The sequence below is a fragment of the Pituophis catenifer genome, unplaced genomic scaffold (genome assembly GCF_029215685.1).
Source record: "Pituophis catenifer annectens isolate HBS135680 unplaced genomic scaffold, rPitCat1.0.hap2 SCAF_3, whole genome shotgun sequence".
In the NCBI taxonomy this organism is placed as follows: Eukaryota; Metazoa; Chordata; class Lepidosauria; order Squamata; family Colubridae; genus Pituophis; species Pituophis catenifer.
Window position 1 is genome coordinate 188,301,439 of NW_027256883.1, and position 21,441 is coordinate 188,322,879.

Genomic DNA, 21,441 nt, shown 5'->3' on the forward strand with positions numbered 1-21,441 from the left:
GCAGCATCCCCATGGTCACATGATCAAAATTCAGGCACTGGGCAACTGGCATGTATTTATGACAGTTGCATTGAGATGATGTGATCACTATTTGTAACCTTCATAGCTATCTTCCAAGAAGTAAAGTCAATAGGGAAGCCAGATTCACTTAACAACTGCATGATTCACTTAATAACTGCAATGATTTGCTGAAAAACTGTGGCAAAATAGGTTGTAAAATGGGACGCAATTCACTTAACAACTATCTTGGTTAGCAACTTAAATTTTGGGCTCAATTACATTAATATGCCAGTGTATGTATGCTACCTCAGACATTACCATTTTATTTATTATGATTGCCTATAAATGGCAATGAACCTCAGGAGTGTAACCAATTTTGACTTTAATCAAACTCACATCCTGGGTGGAACTAGGAACTGCCCAGAATAGTTAAGTGTTAAGTCAAGATGATATCTAGCGTTTTCGAATAGGATCTGGAAAATTCGGAGTGGAGCCAGTATAGAAACTGACAGCTCACAGATGGGCTTTAACAAAATCTGGATTTTATTGGCTTTATAGACCTTACATCCTGATTACCTGCCATGACATGATTTTTCTGGTAGGATGAGTCAAATGCTGGCTGATTGTCAAACTGAATTCTGTGATGTGTTTCAGAGTACAGCTGCACTAGCTTTGTTATATGGTGCAAACTGAAAAATTAGAAGAAATGCAAAACAGTCTTGGCATTTAAACTAAAAATGATGTGTGGAAGGTGGATGAAGGCAACGCTGAAGATACTTTCTGGAAGTTGTCTCTACTTACTTGTGTATTTACTTATATAACATTGTACAACTTGATATGGTCAATTTTGTGCAATTGCTATTGTTATATAAATCATTTACATCCATATAAATTGGCTGCATATTCTTCTCTTCAGAAAGCTCAACAAATTGATTTTTAATGAGATTACGTTTGTGAGGAAGACCTCAAGCAAGTCATGTTGGCATAGACAAGTAAACAAATTTGAAATAGAAATTTAAAAAAAACTCCACAAAGAATGCTAAATTATCAGTGAAATCCTCTGTAAACACTTGACATTCATATTACAGTCATAATTAACCAATCAATTACTATGATTTATGCTATTTTAATTGAGTTGCAAATCATTTCCCAATCATTGTCAAACTTAGAGCTTTTTATCACATATACATTCATCATTATAAGTCTGCAATAAGGGACAAAATATCACTTATTACTTTAGGGTCTGATATATATAACCAAGAATGATATGCTGGGATATGGTATATATTTACTTATGAACCAATCCAGTGCAAAGTGTAATGGAACTGAAAAGTTCTACACTGTGGCAAGTGAGACTTTTTTGCATAACCGTATTGTTGGTTACAAGCTGAAAAGCCTTACATTTTGTAGATTTTTCCCTCTTATTTAGATTTAACTAATATCCATTTTGTGAGCAAAATTGTAAAACTTTGGAATACAATATCAAACAACACATCAATGATAGACCATGGGAGATAGCTTATCATTTAATGCCCATGATTGCTGGATGACAGGAAAGTTTCTTTCAATAGAATAGAATAGAATTTTTACTGGCCAAGTGTGATCGGACACACAAGGAATTTGTCTTGGTGGATATACTCTCAGTGTACATAAAAGAAAAGATATGTTCATCAAGAATCATAAGGTACAACACTTAATGATAGTCATAGGGTACAAATAAGCAATCAAACAATATTAGGAAACAGTCAATGTAAATCGTAACGATACAAGCAACAAAGTTACAGTCATACAGTCATAAGTGGAAGGAGATAGGTGATGGGAACAATGAGAAGATTAATAGTAGTGCAGACTTAGTAAATAGTTTGACAGTGTTGAGGGAATTATTTGTTTAGCAGAGTGATGGTGTTCGGGGAAAAAGTGTTCTTTTTCTAAAGCACTATAAAGTGCTTTATAGTGTCGTTTTGAGGATAGGAGTTAAAGCAGTTTATGTCCAGGATGTGAGGGGTCTGTAAATATTTTCACAGCCCTCTTTTTGACTTGTGTAGTATACAAGTCCTTAATGGAAGGCAGGTTGGTAGCAATTGTTTTTTCTGCAGTTCTAATTATCCTCTGAAGTCTCTGTCTGTCTTGTTGGGTTGCAGAACCAAACCAGACAGTTATAGAGGTGCAGATGACATACTCAATAATTCATCTGTAGAACTGGATCAGCAGCTCCTTGGGCAGTTTGAGCTTTCTGAGTTGGCGCAGAAAGAACATTCTTTGTTGTGCTTTCTTCATGATGTTTTTGATGTTAAGTGTCCATCTTAGATCTTGCAATATGGTAGAACCTAGAAATTTGAAGGTCTCTACTGTTGATACCATTTGTCTAGTATTGTAAGAGGTGGAAGAATGGAAGGGTTTCTCCTAAATCATTTCTATGGTTTTGAGTGTGTTCTATTCCAAATTGTTCCAGTCATACCACGAGGCTAGTTGTTCAACCTCCCATCTGTATGCGGATTCATCATTGTTTCGAATGAGTTCAATCACTGTTGTATCATCTGCGAACTTCAGTAGTTTAACAGATGGACCATTAGAGATGCAGTCATTGGCATATAGAGAGAAGTGGGGAGAGCACACAGCCTTGGGGGGAGGGGATGTGCTAATTGTACAGGTATCTGATGTGATTCTGCTTAGGTTTACCTGCTGCTTCCTGTTTGTTAGGAAGCTTATGCGCTACTTACAAGTGTGTTCAGGTACCTCTATCTGGTTTAGCTTAGTTAAAAGAGTGTCTGGAATGATGGTATTGAATGCTGAATTAAAGTCTACAAAGAGGACCCTCGCATAGGTCTTTGGAGATTCAATATGTTGTAGGATATAGTGCAGAGCCACATTAACAGCATCATCTATTGATCTATTTGCTTGGTATGCAATTTGCAAGCGGTCTAACAGCAATCCGTGATAGTTTTCAAGTGGGACAGCAAGGTTTTCATGACTACAGATGTTAGAGCAACTGGTCAGTAGTCATTCAGTTCCTTGATGGTGGGCTTCTTCGGCACTGGGAAGTAGAGCATTTGAAGCAAGAAGGAACATAGCACATCTCTAGTGATTTATTTATTTATTTATTTATTTATTTGTTTGTTTGTTTGTTTGTTTGTTTGTTTGTTTTAATTTGTATACTGCCCTTCTCCAACAGGACTCAGGGCGGTGAACAGCCAGAATAAAACAGAACATACAAAATTTAAAAAACAATTTAAAAATAATTAAATATTTTTGGCCGCAATTTAAAACAAACCCAATTAAAATCAATTTAAAATTAACCAAAACTATGGGATCAAGCCAGCCCGGCTAGGTGAAATAAATAAGTTTTCAGGGCCCGACGAAAAGTCCGGAGGTCTGGTATTGTATGTATCTCTGGGGGGAGGTTGTTCCAGAGGGCGGGCGCTGCCACAGAGAAGGCTCTCCCCCTGGGGGTCGCCAGCCAACACTGTTTGGTGGATGGAACCCTGAGGAGGCCCTCTCTGTGCGACCGTACTGGCCGGTGGGAGGCTATTGGTGGCAGAAGGCAGTCTCGTAAATACCCCGGCCCTAAGCCATGGAGCACTTTAAACACCTTGAAGCACACCCGGAAGACCACCGGGAGCCAGTGCAGCTCGTGCAGAAGAGGTGTCACATGGGAGCGCCCCGTCGCTCCCATAATCCCCCACACGGCTGCATTCTGGACCAGCTGGAGCCTCCGGGTGCACCCCAGGGGGAACCCCATGTAGAGAGCATTGAAGATTGCTCTCTACATGAAGATTCTGGTGAAGATGGGGGCCAATTGGTCAGCACAGACTTTTAAGCAAGAAGGAGTTATCTTGTCTGGGCCCGGAGCTTTTCCTGGCTTTTGTCTGTGAAATAGGTCTTCCTTTTCTGTGATCACAGGGGTTGTGAACCCAATGGGATGGGGTCAGTTGTAGGAGGCTTGGCTATTGTTGGTGTGTCTGAGATGGGGGTTGTGGAGATAGGTGGCTGTAGTTTCCTTTCAAACCTGCAGTAAAACACGTTCAGGTCATCTGCCAGTTGTTGATTTCCTTCAGCCTGGAAAGGAGGTTTGCCATAGCTGGTGGTATTTTTAAGAGTTTTCCACATGTTTGCTGGTTTATTTGCTGAGAACTGATTCTTTAGCTTTTCAGAGTAGCTTCTTTTTGCTGCTCTGATCTCCCTTGTTAATACATTTCTGGCCTGATTGTACAGCATTTTATCACCTCTTCTGTAGTCTTCCTCTTTGGAATGGCGTAGCTGCTTAAGTTTAGCTGTGAACCAAGGTTTGTTGTTACTGTATATTCGCACGTTCCTTGTTGATACACATAGGTCTTCACAGAAGCTGACATATAATGTTACAGTATCTGTGAGTTCATCCAGGTCTGCAGAGGTATCTTCAAAAATATTCCAATCAGTGCAGTCAAAGCAAGCCTGTAGCTTTTCAATTCTCCAGTTCAACAGTAGAAACAATCTAACAGTTATTCAAGGCACTAAGTAACATTCAGAGGAACAGAGATGTAGTAGATGATTTAAATAAAAACCTTCAAATCAATCAAATATAGCTATCAATGGCTGCAAAAAGATTAATAATGAAAATAGAGGAGATAATGGTGTAGAACATACCGGTAGTTGCTTGATCAGTTAAAATCTTACTTTTTGTTTTGGTAGAGATTCACATTTATTCTGAAAAAGCCCCCTTGAAGATCATTCTAATAGCAAAAGGCCCTGGATAGATTTTTAAATATATACAAAAATAAGATAAATAAATTTTATAAGGTGCAAGATAAAATTACTAATTATTATAAGAAGAGCTGCACAGAAATCATGTTCAGAGGTGTTTTTCTGACTGTCAGATGCTGAGAACCAGCAATAGAAGAAAGCTTCTATCTTCATGCTTTTTTGGGAAGCTGCCCAACATCATCTGGTTGACAACTATTGGAAACTAAATACAAGTCTTGATAATTTTTTGCCTTAATCCATCAGGAACCTCTTACTAAATTCCTAAGCAAGTGGTATCACATGAATTGTCTAAAGTTGAATATGAATATTCAGATAGTCTGAATCATAGAAACACCCAGTTGTAAGAATCCTAGGAGATCATGAATCCAACTCTCTGCATACTCAGGATTCATTACACCATCCCCGCAGGGGTGGTATTCACTTACCTTTGCTACCAGTTCGCAAATGTGAGCTTGCGGAGAGCATCAAAAATGAGATGTGTTGACATCCAGGCAGGTGGGCGGAGCCTCCCACAGCCGCTCTACCGGTTCTCCCAAACTGGATAGAACCAGCTGAATACCACCACTATTTGAAAACTTCCAGTAAAAGAGAAGAAGCCACTCCATGCTGTAACCCATTCTACTGATGACAGCTCTTACTGTCAAGACTTCCTCATTTCTAATCAGATCTACATCCTTGAAGTTTCATCCCATAATAAATTATAATTAATATTTTTTTTCAAACTGGAATGTGTAAAATTGAATGCAATAGTCCAAGTGAGGCATGACCACAGAGTAGAGGAGTCTAATTACTTCCCACAATCTAGACTCTTCTGTTTCTCTTGATGCTTGATGTGATTGACTTTCTTTCCAGATATATTATATTGTTGAGAATAAATATGTGCACTTGGGATTCACGATTTCTGTATAGAATTCAAAGAGTCATTGTGGGTCAAATTTCATAAAAACAATCCAAGATTGTTTTTTATGGAGGAAAGGAAGGAGGAAATGAAAAATTCCATGGATGGATGGGGATCTCTGACAGTGAAATAGTCATATATACAGTAGTATATCACATGGATGCTTCCATCCTAACTATTGGAAGTTAGAAGTTTGAAAAAAAAATCTGTTGGCTTTAATATAATTAAGAAGGCAAGCAAGTCCCTGCAAGTTGGACTAGAAGAAATAATTTAATTTACACTTAACACATTTATATGTGTTTAATTAAATATAGACTGGGGACTAAATTTCTCTTGGTAAAAATTAAAAAATTAAAATTGAGTATTTACATTTTTTAAGGGCAGCCCTGGAGGCTTTCAGAGACTGCATTCAGTCCTAGAGTTGAAGATACATACTTCTGCTTAAAGTTAAAATACAGTATGGCCAAAGCATTTTATGCATAAGTCATTATAAATCTGTATAGAGCAGTGTTTTTCCATCTCAGCACCTGAAGTTTATGCTGGATGGGGAACTCTGGAGAATTCTGGGAGCTGAAGTCCACAGATCTTAAAGTTGCTATAGTTGGATAACACTTGTAAAGAGTATTTTATGCTAGTTTTCTTACTTTTTCCCAATGTATCTGAGCAGTACTTTTCAAGTAGGTCCCTCAGAAACTTTAAGCTAAATTCCAGCTCTTTATAAATCTCAAATGGGAGGTGGGGGAGGGATGGAAATGTCTGCCTTCTACACTGTTTCTCGTGGATTTCATAGAAAATACTCACATGTCGCTTTCATTTCACATGACCAATAAATAAAGGTGGGCTCTTCCTTTGAAGTGGGTAAACATTGACTATGTTTCAAAACAAAGAAAATGCTTTCTTCATTCTCATCCATGGGAGAAAAAAATACTTGAGGCCTCGGGAAGCTCTCTGAGAGGGTTTGCTTCACTGGTTGCAGCTGTGAAATCAAAATATGGGTATGACTCAGTCCAGTGGTTAAGTTCTGCTCACTTTGAGGGACAGGCTTTGATTAAACTCATGTGTGATTTTCAAAGGTCCATATTTAGCTTGGTTGTAGACCATGATTGTATAATGAGTTTATTTAAACTATGTCTCCTATAAAATCAGATGTTGCATGTGGACTTACGTAGTATGGTGTAATCAGATATATCTATTAAACAGATGTTGAATCTTAATGACTGTGTTCTTGACAATCAGTTGAAATCAGAATCTAATAACCAAGGTTGCAACTGGATATTGCTCTTTTTTATTTAATAAGATGCTCCAGTAATATAATTATAGTTAATATTACATGAAACATATTTATGAAGATTCACCAAAGTTTATGCAATGCAGACATATATGAAATCTTCCTAATACAAAGTGGTTTTAGCTCATCTTTTCTCAGGCTCCAGAAAAAGCAAAGGTTATCCCCTTTGCAAATGATGCTGAAATCCTTATTGACACACTACTCAGCAGGCTTCCAATAACATCACTTTTTTTGTCCACGTAGGCCACTTCCTAAAACAATTATTCATCCACGATTAACCATGCCTCTAAAGATGGGAATGGAAACTCTATGAAATCAGCAGCACAGGACTTTGAAAAGCCCCACAAGGCAAAGCAAGCTAAACATTTTCTCTTTGTGCATTGAATCTTTGTTTCAAGTTGCTAAAAAGACTTGTTTGTCGAATGGGAAGAACTTGTTGCGGCTGCAAACACAATTACAGCTCATGGGTATAACTCCGGACTCTGATGATGTACTTGGAAAAAGTTTTAAAAGCCAGATGCATTTTTTTCAAAGACTAAACAGATGTGCACCAAGAATGAACTTACACAAAATCATCATAGATGAAGTAAGGGAAATACTGATTTCAAAGGACTTTATTTTCTGCCAACAATTACCCACTTCCATGATTTTATATAAAGTTAGTTTGGTGTAATGGTTAAAGGAACCAGGCTAGAAATTGAGAGACCATGAGTTTGAGTCCTGCCTTAGGAACAAAGCCAGCTGTGTGACTTTGGGCCAGTCTTGCTCTCATGCGAGGAAGAGGAAAATGGCAAACACTTCTTAAATCTTGCCAGGAAAATTGTAGGACTTGTCCAGGAAGTTGCCAGGACTCAACACAGTGTTGAAGGAAGAAAAAAAAAATGGGGAAAAGTGCTCTATGCCAATCTTTGTCCATGCTGTCTTTAAGGAGTTAGCAGAGGATTGATATTTGCAAGTGTCAGTAAGGATATCTAATTCATAATAGTTTAATATATATTACACTCCCCACCCAAAAATCTAGAAGGGGTTAATGATGAATATCAATTTACATTCCTGCATTGAACACACACTGGGATGAATGTACCTGCAAAGAAATCCAAAGTAGGGTAACCAGAAACTGGCCACCATAAAATGTATGACGCCAAGGTTCACCACTCACGTAACAGTTTTATTTAGCCTTTTATAAAGGCGATTGCACTTAAAAGTTTTCAGGTAGGCTTCCTTCATGCTCCATCACATGCTGGAATAACTGACCACCTGTCCATGCAGCATATCAACAAATTCTTTTGCAAAGACATCCCATTCTTTGGTTTTAATTCTTTACCCCATTGCCTCTGAGTCCCTGATGTCCACATGGATCATCTGGTGTACTTCATTTTGAACAACTGCTGAGAGAAATGTAAAAATGTTGCCACATAGTTTATTTCAAAGGAACAATAAAAACACTTCCAGAAACCTAAATGCTTATATCTTTGTAGGAATGAGTGAACCAAACTTAAAATTACCTCTTACTCAATGGTTATAACGTACACCCTGTCTTTCTATATATCTATTCTGTTTGATCATCAATAAATGGTATATTGATACATTAAAGTCATATATCATAAATTAATTTTTTTCTGGGTTTTTTGTTTCTGTTTCTGTTTTTTGGAATTCTATTTGCTTATTATTTCTCAAGTACAATATGCTTCTTGTGCTAAGAGCCACAGTGGTATTTTTGGGCATAGCCTTAGTTTGTATCTATTCCATATTCTCAATATGGAATGTCTAAAATAATGGCTTTTAAAACCTACATTGATCTTAACTTTGTCAATCCACAAATATCTATGCCGTTTGGTCATGTCCTTCTAATTCCTATCCCCACTTTTTCATGGATGACTGTCTACCTCACCAGAAAGGAACTGACTCCAGGAAAGCAAGCAAAATAGAATGAATATGGCACCTTAGAATGGAAAACATGTTTTCCAAACTGTTGAAGTTTGTATTGAGAAAATGATTGAAAATAGAGAGGCATACAAAATAAATGTAATGGATGATTTAAATTACTGTATACTAAAATAGACTGGCTAATGGCATATTCCAGTCATGACTAAGAGATGACATCTATAGACATTTTACATAGTATTTGGGATCCAACAAGAAATGTCAGTATTCTGGAAGTGACTAGAAAAAGAAAAATAAAGTTAAAAAAAATTCAGCTAAAAATTGTACCTGCTCAAATTTGTGTGAAGATAAAGTCTATCAGGCTGTCAAATCAGGAATGTGCAATGGGGTACAAGTTCAGCTTCTTTCCTGTTGGTAAATCTGTCCAAAAGAACATGAATAAGACTGAATTTCATGTACAACCTTTACTGATATACTGGCCTGTTTTAAGGTTACCAGAATACTACTGTAAATGTAACCTTCTTCTGAGTGGTACCCAACACTTTTACTCACAAAGAAGTTAGCTTTTAAGTTGAATATTACAAATTTGGGTTGGATCTGTACTTGTCTATCTCCTTGACCATTTCCCAAAAGTAGCTTCAGCCATTTCTTCTGGTTCTGGAAAGAATATGCGCCAGCCATACACCAAAGACCAGTTCTATAACTATAATTAGAGAAGGTCCAAGTTTACGGGCCCAGAATCAGAACTTTAAAGAGCTTTTTCCTTGCACATAGATTTCTTTTGCACAAAGATTTCCACTCTATAGGACCATGCTATATAATATACTAAGATTAATGTATTTGTGGAAGGTCAATAGTTTCCTGTGTCAGTTGGTCTGCTTTTCCCTATACATTCATCAAATATATTGCAGTGGGTTATAGACATAAAATATATACGAACTCAGAAGGTATAAATGTGTTGTGGGATTAGGGCAACGGAATATTCTCCTTGTTATGTTGCTGATATTATAATATTATTATGGTACTAGGTTGCTATGTCCATATGTTCACTTAAAGTGTGAAAACAACTTTTATATAATTCTAAGTCCACCTCATTATATGATGGAGATACCCAAAGTTCAAAGAGAATAATTAAGTAATTGTTAACCTTGTTTTCTCCTAAATAAATAAATAAATAAATAAATAAATAAATAAATAAATAAATATTAGAACTGAAAGACAGTAGTCAGAAGACCATAGCTTAAAATTCAATTCTTCCAAGTTATAAAGCTAAATTTAGAGGTTTCATCCTCATCTCTGACCACAGTGGCATACATGTCATATCATCCTCAAGTGTTCATCGCTTCTCTAACTAACGAGCAAGATCTTCCTATATCAGAGAGAATAAGGTTCTGTTCAGGCATAGAAAAGGCACTTGTGAATGTTGCAGGAAATGAGATCTTAAGTCAGTGCATAAAACAATCTAATCCATCACAGCTCCTCAAATGGCCCCTCATAACTCAGGGGCTGTCATACCCCTTTGTGCACATGAAGGCAGTTGTGGAAGAAGTGACGAACTGTGCACATATTCTGTTAAATCTGTTCTGGCAGCTGAAGTAATATATTTTCAGTGCCAAGTCACATAATTTTACTTTAGCTCATTTGACTCCAGGCTACAAAGCTATTCCAGAAAACAAAGGGATGGTGTTTGAATAATGAATAATAATGAATTTAATTCAGGGGCTTGTACTGGGCTAGAGCCTGTGGGAGGTTAAATGTAGATAAAGCAATGCAAAGTAAACTTTTATAAGAAATTGAGAGTGGTAAAGAAAAATCTACATTGATGTTTCATATTGGTAACTTTGTTCTCCTTATATTAATATCTGTCTGCAATTTGTATGTACAGGCAGGTGTGTTACGGAGATGCTGCATTACATATGCAATATACTTTTATAAGTATTGCAGAATCCATACTAAGTATACACCTTCCATTTAGCTTGCTTTTTTCTTCCTTTCGTTAATTTCTTATTTCCACAATTAAGTACTATATGAAAACACGATTCATGGTAAATGATTTTTTTTCCTTTTACAAATTTTCAAAATTTTTACAAGTTACATAATGATGTTGATATCAAATAATGACCTTTGAGTTTCAAGATTGCATTCCAATAGTAACTGTTTTCATTTTTTTAAAGGAGTTTTTTTTAATAATCAAAGTCACGAATGAAACTATCTGTTGTAGGTCAGTTGTTAAATGTAACTGGTATTTAAAAAATGTAAACACTAATACCAGATATCAATTTATGTATTCACCAGCAGAATATATTCAATATCAAAAGCCAGAAAGAAGAACCCTGGAAAATGCTTAAAAATTCTCTTCTTCCTTCTGTATCTTGTTTGTTTAGCCTTCATACTGGCATTTAGTTTGGATTTTTGCAAAACAAAAAATGAAAAACTCCTAAGGATCCCTCTCCCCCCAGAATCCTGTCCTGATAGGCAGGCAGATCAACCCTGAAGCTGAACCCAAAACTGAATTGTTTGTAATTGAAGGATATATGAATGTGTGAATTAATTCAGAATACGATTATGAGGGATTATCAGCAATTGTCTTCAGTGGCCAAGAAAGGTATCTGGAACAACCCACAGTGGACACATTATTTTTGCTTTTAGCCTCAAGCAACTTGAAATGTGTTGTGCCATTGCCATAACCTCAACAAGAATCCAAAAATGTAGTTAATGGCATTGATCCATATCTCTGGGTGCATCTGTACCCCCCGTCCCAAATAAATTTAAGGAAACAGGAATATTGTCAGCCCTATGAAATAAACTAGTCTTGAACACCAGAATCAAGAACATTAAAAGTTTTTTTTATTATTATTATAGGGTTATAGTAACAGAACCTTACAATTCTGAATGATCTCGCTTAGAGTTTGTGGGTGTGTTATTGTGTCAAGTCTGAGATGCTTTCTCAAATTTCATTCTTATTTTGGGCTCAGATTTCTTTTATCTGATTTTGGCTGTTCCTCTTCTTCCTCAAGATTATTTTCAAAGCCCATTACAAATATATACCATATACTACTAAATAAATTAGGATCAGCAAGCACCTTTGAAACAGTGAACTTAAAAAAAACCCTGTATGTAGAGCAATTAGGACTTTTGTTAGAGAATACTAGATTCCAGTTGGGGTGGGGTGGGGTGGGTGTGGCCAGGGTGGGCATGGCCAGCTAGACGTCACTTGTGTTGGGGGCACCTGTGGTGGCCCGAGCACTCTGCCAGTGAAAACGGGCTCCCGAACTCTATTTTCAGCTGTGACAGCCTCCTGCAACCTTCTGCCAGTGAAAATGGAGCTCCTTCTCTGTTTCCAAGGCAGCCCCATGGGCCAGATCTAAGCACCCTGCGGAGCTGGAGTTTAACATCCCTGGTGTAGACTATACTTAGGGAGAAAAAAGGAGGCTAGAGGAGATGGTAGATAATGTTATTGTCCCTACCTTTCTTTAAGTGTTAGAACGGAATCCTGATGAACCTTAGTTTCACTGAAAAAAATTGTCCCTGATCCTTAATTTAATGTTTCTTTTCAGGCAATTTTATAATGCCTCACAATATCTCTTAATGGTGAAGTTAATGAATTATTTGTCTTTATGCACCTGTGTACAGCATGAAGGTTTTTTTTTCATAGATTTGATTAACTCAAGTCTAATCACTTGAATTATTTGACTATTTATTCTCTCGATACCATATGAGTTTATAATTTCCATCATTTCCTGCTACTGATTGCTATAATCCTTTCAGCTTGTTTATCATGATCAGTGGGAATTGATTATGGAAGTTGTAATCTAACAGTATGTGGAATAAAATTCCTCTTACATACTTTCACATGAGTGTGATCTTGCAGTTCTGATTCAACATTACATACAATAACAATAATAATTGTCATATTGCTTTTGGAAAACACAACAAAACCTATCTGAAATATAATGAATTGAATGAAACTGTTAAAAAATAGGAATGCCGATTATAAACAAAGATTGAGTAGAAAATCAAATCTTATCTCTTTAGTTCAATGTTATGTTGAACGTATCTCACAAAAAATAGGAAGGTAGGAACATTTTTTAACTTTTTTTTAGTTTTTTTTATTATTATTATTATTTTATTTGATTTATATGCCGCCCTTCTCTGGAGACTCAGGGCGGCTTACAATGCGTTAAGCACTAGCCTTCATACTTTTCTATATTTATACAAAGTCAGCTTATTGCCCCCACAAACTGGGTCCTCAATTTACCTACCTTAGAAAGGATGGAAGGCTGAGTCAAGTTTGAGCCTGGTGAGATTTGAATTTACAGTAATTGCAGACAGCTGGTGTTAATCACAATGCTATCAGTCTGCTGAGCCACCAGGCCTGATGAATGCTATAAATATTCATGATAATCAGTTTCCAACAATTCAAAAACCAAGTGGTAACTGGAAGGCTACAGTTCTTGGAAGGCTACAGTTCAATTCAGAGCAGAAACATCCAAGGTGATCGCCTCATAGCCAGGTTCCATGAAAAGAACCCAATCAAGCTTGGGGGTGGGGATCACACCCTTTAAAGATATAACCAGTGATGGGATTCAAATAATTTAACAACCAGTTCTCTGTCCTAATGATTTCTTCCAACAACCAGTTCACCAAACTGCTCAGAAAGTTAACAACCAGTTCTCCCGAAGTGGTGCAAACTGGCTGAATCCCACCACTGGATATAACTGTACTCAAATTGTTTTTGCTCTGCACAGGTTGCCTTCAGGAAGTGAGGGAAGCCAAATGTCAACTCGCAAAGCTTTCCTGACCTGCTCCCGAGTTGCCATAGGCAAGGGGATGAGAAATCGCACCTCACAGCTGCACTGAGGAATTCACACTTCAGTCAAAACAAAACACATCCTAGCCAACCAAAGTCAACACCATCTCCACGGAGACCCACAACAGCCAGAGGGAGTGACTTCTATGATCTGCGATTTTGCTTCATTGGGGAATGTGACTGGTGACACACCTTAGGAGGAGGGGGCAACAGGATCAGAGGCAAGGCATGAACTAGGTGAAGTCAGAGCTGGCTTCACTTAGCTCGTGCAGACATGGTGCTCCTAATAAACAATTGGATTTTTCTTGCAAAAAGACTTGAGGCTCCTGGTCATATATTTCTGTAAGTTGACTTTGCTTATTAAGATGTCCTATAAATGTTACTTATAATATACTGAAAAAGCAATTCATATTTTACATTAGAATCACTTCATTTAAGCACAGGCACAATGGCTGAGAGATGTGGTGGTTCAGTGTCTTAATGACACTGGAGAAGAACTGTATTCCAGCAGTTCAGGTCCTAGCACCTGTGATGGAGTGAGCTCCCATCACTTGCCTCAGCTTCTGTCCACCTAGGAGTTTTAAAACATGTTACATGCAAGTGTAGATACCACTTTGGTGGTGGTGGTGGTGGTGGAATGCCATTTTGAGCAGCAGTACTAATTCAACTGGTGCTAGAGCTGTCCGAACGTGAGGTGACATTGGTGGTGGGAAAAGCCTTGGATGATGCTGCAGAATGTTGTCAAGCCTTATAAGTGTAGAGCTAGTTTGTCTCCTGTGGTGCACTCTGGATAGTGGACAAGCATGAACTGAATGGACTAGCAGTTGTTGCCAGCTGAAAAACTACTTTATATTGTATTGTATATATGCCACCCAAAGGTACCCTGTAGTAAAATAGGCAGCCAACAAATTTGATAAATAAATAAATAAATAAATAAATATTAACACTGTAGTGTCCTGCCTAATGTCTCACCATATGCTAAATAAAAAGCACCCACATAGACCTTTTCCATTAACCCTGTCACATATGAGTATGAACCTCATGAATTTCTCAGGTTTTGGGGTGTTGAGCTATGGTTTAGGTATCACAGAATTTTGTGCTTCCTGACTATATTTCAGATTGGAAGACTGAAGAGTCTTGACCTGAAGATGCAAGAGGAGAGTTCCAAGACAACCATTGACTCTTTGGTTTAGTGCTGGATTCAGGTCTGATTACATGCCTCTGTAAAATTAATAATATCCTTTTGTAATCTGAAAGGGCTATTCAAGTACATGGAATGCCTTATTTGTGGATAATCAAGGAACCTAAAATCAAATATTTCTATCCAAGCAATTATTTCTAGACAAAAGTATTGTGCCTGGATCATGTATTCATGTGTGTGTTCAAGAAAGCACTGCTGAGTTCACAGTATAAATGGTTAGTGTAAACTGTAAACCACATTCTTTTCTGGGATAATTCTGATAGAAGTTTTGCCTTTTATGTTAATTCTTCCTTCTCTGCCATTTAAGCATCAAATCTGACATTGGTTTGATGCTGTCATAAAAATGTAAACAAGTTTGTTTATACATGTTAATGGTCCAAACTAACAGCTGCAGGGTTTTGAGGTTTTATTCACTGAAAACCACAAGAACAAATTTAAGCCATGAAATGTGCAAGTCAGTAATAACTCAGATCAAAGGACTTGTTAATCAACCCAAAGCTGAGCTGCAAATAAATAAATAAAATAAAAAAAGCTCCACAAGCAGAACATTCTGTCTCATCTTATTAACAGATCCAAACTGCCACTATAATTGCATTAGAGAAGTGAACTCCTCACTAAGGGACAAAGGGCAAATGCTGTGTTAATTGCAGGTGCAAACTACTCATTTCAGATCAGGTGTACCCAAGTGGTAATAGTGGAGATGGCAAAGTTTAAAGCCCTCTTCATACAAGAAGAACATGTATAACACCAGACATGTCACTAGAAGGCAAAATCACGAATGTGTCTCACTTTCTTTGGCCATGTCATGTGGAGGAATTCCTTGGAAAAAGCAATTATGTTTGGAAGAGTTGGCGGTATTTTAACAGTAACAGAGCTGGAAGGGACCTTGGAAGTCAACTAGTCCAAACTCCTGCTCAGGCAGGAGATCTATACTACGGATTCGAACCGCCGAACTGCCGACCTTTCTGATCGACTTATCATATAAGTCGATCAGATGAACACCAATGAAATATATTCTGAAAAATAGAGATGGAGACCACTCAAACAAAATGGTAGAACAACAAACAGAGGAAGAAAAAGTTGGAATACCAGAGATCCATTTTGACGCAAGCCGGGGTTCCATCTTTGCTTCATAGGTATGTATCTAGGAAAATGGAACACTGAGTAAAATAAAAAAAAAAAAAATCTGGCAGGAAAAATAAGTTGCTTGCATGGTTAACATAATTATAGATATAAGTTTTATCATTGGTTCATTTCATTAAGCAAATTGACTTTTTCCCAATGTATCATTTCTTTTTTTTTTTTTTTTGGTCTTGCATGTACTTTAAACTAATGAGAATTTGTATCATTTTGACATAAAGGTTAGGCTGTCTTCTTAAAAGAAACAACCTATAGCTATGGAGACCTCTTTATAGAAGCCACTAATTGCTCAAAACAATGAAAAATATGCTTTTTAATTTAAAAAGTTGTGAAAATAGAGGCCACTGTGCAACATATTAATTGAACAGCATAACAAGGCAATATTATTTTATAAAATGAAGGAATGATGTTAGGAGAAGATACCCTTGAAGCAATGAAATCAAATTGTAACCACAGTTTTCCTTACAAGAATTCATCATCCAAACAGCTTCTTCTGAAGTGGCTTCCAAACCAGAACCATAAAGATGAAAGAAAAGATGTGTAATTTTGAGACTCTGAAATAAAACATAGTTTGTAAGCAGGGAAGGGGGAGGGGTTGTTTGATATAAACTCCATGTCAGAATAATCCCTTTTGAAGCAACAAAGTCATGTTGTACAGGTTAAGAATCATGCTTCATTTTTAAATGGATAAGCAGCAGGGATGAAATTTGACCAGATCGGATTGGCTCAGGCGAACCGGTAGGGACAATTTGAATCAGTTCGCCAAACCGTTAAAAATGACCACTGGTTGGTCCTGCCCACTCGCCTGCTTGCCGCTCACCTCTTCTGGCTGCTCACTCAGCCCTTCTGGCCGCTCGATGTTCCACAGAATTCAACGTTAAATGCAACAGAGAGAATCCAAACTTTTCTCTCTCCATTCACAGCAGAGCTGCTGCAGCCTGTCCCTTTAAGATACTTCAACCTCCGGGAGGGATGGGGCCGGGGGGACGACCATGAATAGAGGGAGAAAAGTTTGGCTTTTCTCTGCCACAGCATTCGCTATGAGCCCTTCTCGTGCTCATACACACATTTTTCCCTACCGGGTTCTGTGGGCATGGCTTAGTGGGAGGGTCATGTGACTGAGTAGCTGTGGCCGTGATGACATTGAGTTGGCCATGCCCTCACCAAGCCACGCCCACAGAACCGGTAGGGAAAAAAAATGAATCTCACCAGAGTAAGCAGACTCTTAGCCTTCTTGATGGTCCATTTAAAACAATGCAGATAAAACTCTTTCATTATCACAGGCACAAACAGGATTACCAGATCTGATCTGCAAAAAAAATAAATGAACACTAGAGAACAGCAAATAGTTTTTTGAATTCCCTTGCTTCCATCTAATAGTTACTTAGAATTGGGGTGAGGCCTAAGCATCGGATTGAGCACTTTTGTAAGACTTAGATGGAAGAAAAATATCCCTCGTTCTACCTCTTTATTTCTCAGGAGTGTTTAATAAAATAAATAACTGAATTCTTTTGGATTGTTTAAGTGTGCTTTGGAACAAATTTATTCCTTTCTTCTGATTAGTTATAGTTGGAATTAGTGAAGAAAGAGAGATCAAGCCCCAGAGTACACTAAGGTGGGGTGCCTTTTGGTTCTGTTTAATATGTACAGTACATGAAGCTTCTCGGAGAGATCCAGAGGTGGGTTTCAGCAGGTTCTGACCAGTTCTGGAGAACCAATAGCAGAAATTTTGAGTCATTTGGAGAACCGGTAAATACCTCCTATGACTGGCCCCACCCCCATCTATTCTCTGCCTCCCGAGTCTCAGCTGATCGGGAGGAAATGGGGATTTTGCAGTAACCTTCCCCTGGAGTGGGGTGGGAATGGATATTTTACAGTATCCTTCCCCTGCCACGCCCACCAAGCCATGCCACGTCTACCAAGCCACACCCACAGAACCGATGGTAAAAAATTTTGAATCCCACCACTGGAGAGTTCATTTTTCAATTCGGGATGAGATATCATTATATAACAATTTTATATCTCTAGGTGAAATATCTTAGCAAAATTCAAGTTCTGTTTGTCGAGAATTCTTCCATCTTTGGCTCTGAGTGAAGTGATGCTACCTTTGAAGGAACATTCACAATTTATGAGTATTTCTGAACTCATGGATCTTGCTGGAATGTTCGTAGCCTTTTTGGATACCAGGAGGTTCAGGTCATAATAATTTATAATCTCACACTTGGATTACTACAACCATCTCTTTATAAGGCTACCCTTGAAGGTAGTTTAGAAGCTATATTTTTTCCAGCTGCAGCTGGATCAACATCACTATAGCAGCTCAGCTGATTCTGCTGAGCTTCATTCATTGGTTACCATAGGCTTCTAGATGCAATTCAAATTGCAAATATACATAAGGGATGGAGAGGGGTAGGGAAATGGACAGCGATAGTAAAGCAGGTGCTAATTTTGAACAAATAGTGTGAAATCATAGTGAACAAAAATAAGGAGATAGCAAAAGTTATGTGACTCCAGAATCTATTTGTATGATCTCTCTGTAGAAATTTGGCACATTTCAATGAAGATGGCAAAATTCTTGCTTTGTTCCCCAGGAAATCCAGTTAAGTGTTTGAGCTTCAGTAGACTTAAGATGTAACTATGTTTTTATCAAATATAATACTAAAATACAAATCCTGGTAATTCTGGTGACATCAATATATTACTATTTCTATAGCCTTCCCCCAAAGCACAGACTTAGGCAACATAGTTTCCCTCATTGAATTAAGAGGACATGAGCAATAGTGAATTGTCTTGTGTTAGACAGGTCTTTTCACTGTCTATGTTTATACAACATGTTTATTCTGGTTAGGTAAACATCTGACCAATCCTTTGAACAACATACTGTGGTAGATGAGAATTAAGCATGAATAGGGCTTGATTGCTTACTATTTGTTTGCTTGAAGCTTAATGTGTTGTGTGAACCAGCTCACTCGATTAGTTTATGGCTCAGTGTGTTGTGCAAAATTAGAAAATGGGTTAATTCAGTAATCCAGGGTAATCATTTTGCCTGAATGCAGCTACAAAGTTAACCAGTTAGTATTTGCTAGTTTGTTTATTTAAACTGTAGATTTGATTTCTATACCTACCCACTCATACATTGCACCTGGACAGTTCAAAAGGGTTAAAACCTACAATATAAACATTTCAAAGCAAAAAATGGGGATGGCCATGAAGTTCACTGTAGTTTCCCCTTTCCTAGTTTAAAGTGGACTGAACCTTCAAGGTAAAATGTGTGCTGTATTACTGGGTGATGGCCTTTTCCCTTTATGTCATCTTTTTCACAGCTTGCCTATTAGTTACTACGGCAGCAGGTTCTTTGAATCTCATGTGTATAGCATATCTGCACCTGCACACAAGGCAAAGCAAATATGGTTGCAAGAAGCAACATTATTTTGCAGTTTTGTTGGTTAGCCGTGGACCCCCTACTGATTCGTGGCGTCTGGCAAGACTGAGCGATGCTGGCTGCTGACACCAGGCCGAAGTATATCTTCTTGATCAGACTTAAAGGCTCTGAAATTCCACCCTACTTTCATCTTCCTTCTATCAAAGCTGAAGAAGAGCAATAGATTGAGAAATACAGCCAACCGCATACTGGAAAAAAGTCATATTTTTTACCAAATATCTTGAAAAGAGAAAAGAAAAGGGAGGGGGGAGAAAGAGAGGGGGAGAGAGAGAGAGAATGAAAGGGAAAAACTAAGTCAAATGTGTTTAATTCAATCTCTTAAAACATGGTGAAAATGATATAGTGGTGTTCAGAGACAATGTAGGAAAGTTGAGGCAGACTTTCTGTGCTTTGTTAACCAAATTTATTCTAGCAAAAACAATAGCAACAAAAAGCCCTTAAAATATCAGGGGATTAGGATCTTAAATTAAATTTTCTGGAGCCTCACTTTGAAATATATCTATTTTCCTTCAGTTAAAAGGAGAAATAGGATACAGCATTAAACGTCTTCTGACTCTTGGAATGAATGCACCACATGATTCTTTGATAGGAAATAACCAGTTCTCCGAGCCTGCCTTGTGCTTTTAAAGATTTGTGTAGGTAAGCTTTGCTTCTAATGTTCAAGTTCTTACACTGTCGTATCAGTCTAAGCATGCTCTGGCTTTAAAAAAGCAGGTCTAATTCTGTTACCTTGAAATTAAGCTCTCAAGGAATTGGAGTCATGTTCCAGGTCCCTGAAATCTGAACTAATGGTTCTTGGTGGCCCAAGTTCTTGACTGCTTCTGAAAGCCAGGTAAGGCTATAATAAAGTTTCCTTTATCCAAGATTTAATAACAAATGAGAAGATTGACCTACAGTGTCTAAATGAGATCTGGCTTGGGGGACTAGAATTTGGCATTTTAGAAAATATGCCTACTTGAATTTAAAATATTGCACCAGCTGGGAACACAGGGGAGGACTGATGTAGACTGGTTGCTTATAGAAACACTACTCTGCAGATAACAGAATGTGAAGCTCTGAGATGTTTGGTGCTGTATGAAGGTTTGTGGTGAAGTTACAGTAGCTATGTTATTTTATGGTACTAGTGAATTTCATTTCCCTTTCCCTGGGTACAGAATCAGAGGTGGCTTGAGTGTTCATAGCCAGAACCTACCACAAATTATTGAGGGCCTAACATGTTTTTTGATTGGTTGGTTAGTTGGTTGATTTCAGGACAATGTCAATAGGATCTGGAGGTGGAGATTGTTATCATCTTCTCTAATCATAGTCCAATCACTTTGATGCTCTTAGAGTTCTCTGCAGCTGCTCCCAGCCACATGGGAGCATTTGACTATCTCATCCCAACTGCCTGAGGGATACTGCTGGGTTTCAAAGAGACTATGAGCTGTTCCTGATCTCCAATGCATAGTTCAACTCAGGAATTAATCCAGGGGTGAAATCCAGCAGGTTTTGACAGGTTCTGGAGAACCGGTAGCGGAAATTTTGAGTAGTTCAGAGAACCGGCAAATACAACCTCTGTCTGGCCCCAGAGTAGGGTGGGAATGGAGATTCTGCAGTATCCTTCTCCTGCCACACCCACAGAACCAGTAGTAAAAAAAATTGAATTTCACCACTGAACTAATCACTACTTGGAATGAATGTGTGAAATGTAGTTGATGGGATAATGCTTGTACAGACTATCTCTGCTCATGAGTTCCAAGCAAGAAATGTATTTTTTAAAGAAATTCCAGAAGATGAAATGGCTGAATGATGAAATTGGAGGAAAATGAGGAGAAAACCTGACTGAATATGGGTGTAAGAGCCTTTATTAAAAGTTACCTTGTGGTGATAGGAGTGGCAAAACATAACTATTTTTCCACTATTATTGCATTCACAGAAAGCAATCCAGCAATCCTCATTAATGAAAGAACACCTGCAATGCTGCTGTGAAGACTATTTGAGGCATCTGTCAGATGAAATTGATTGGATCATCTCTGAGTTGGACTCCAACTGTGCAGGT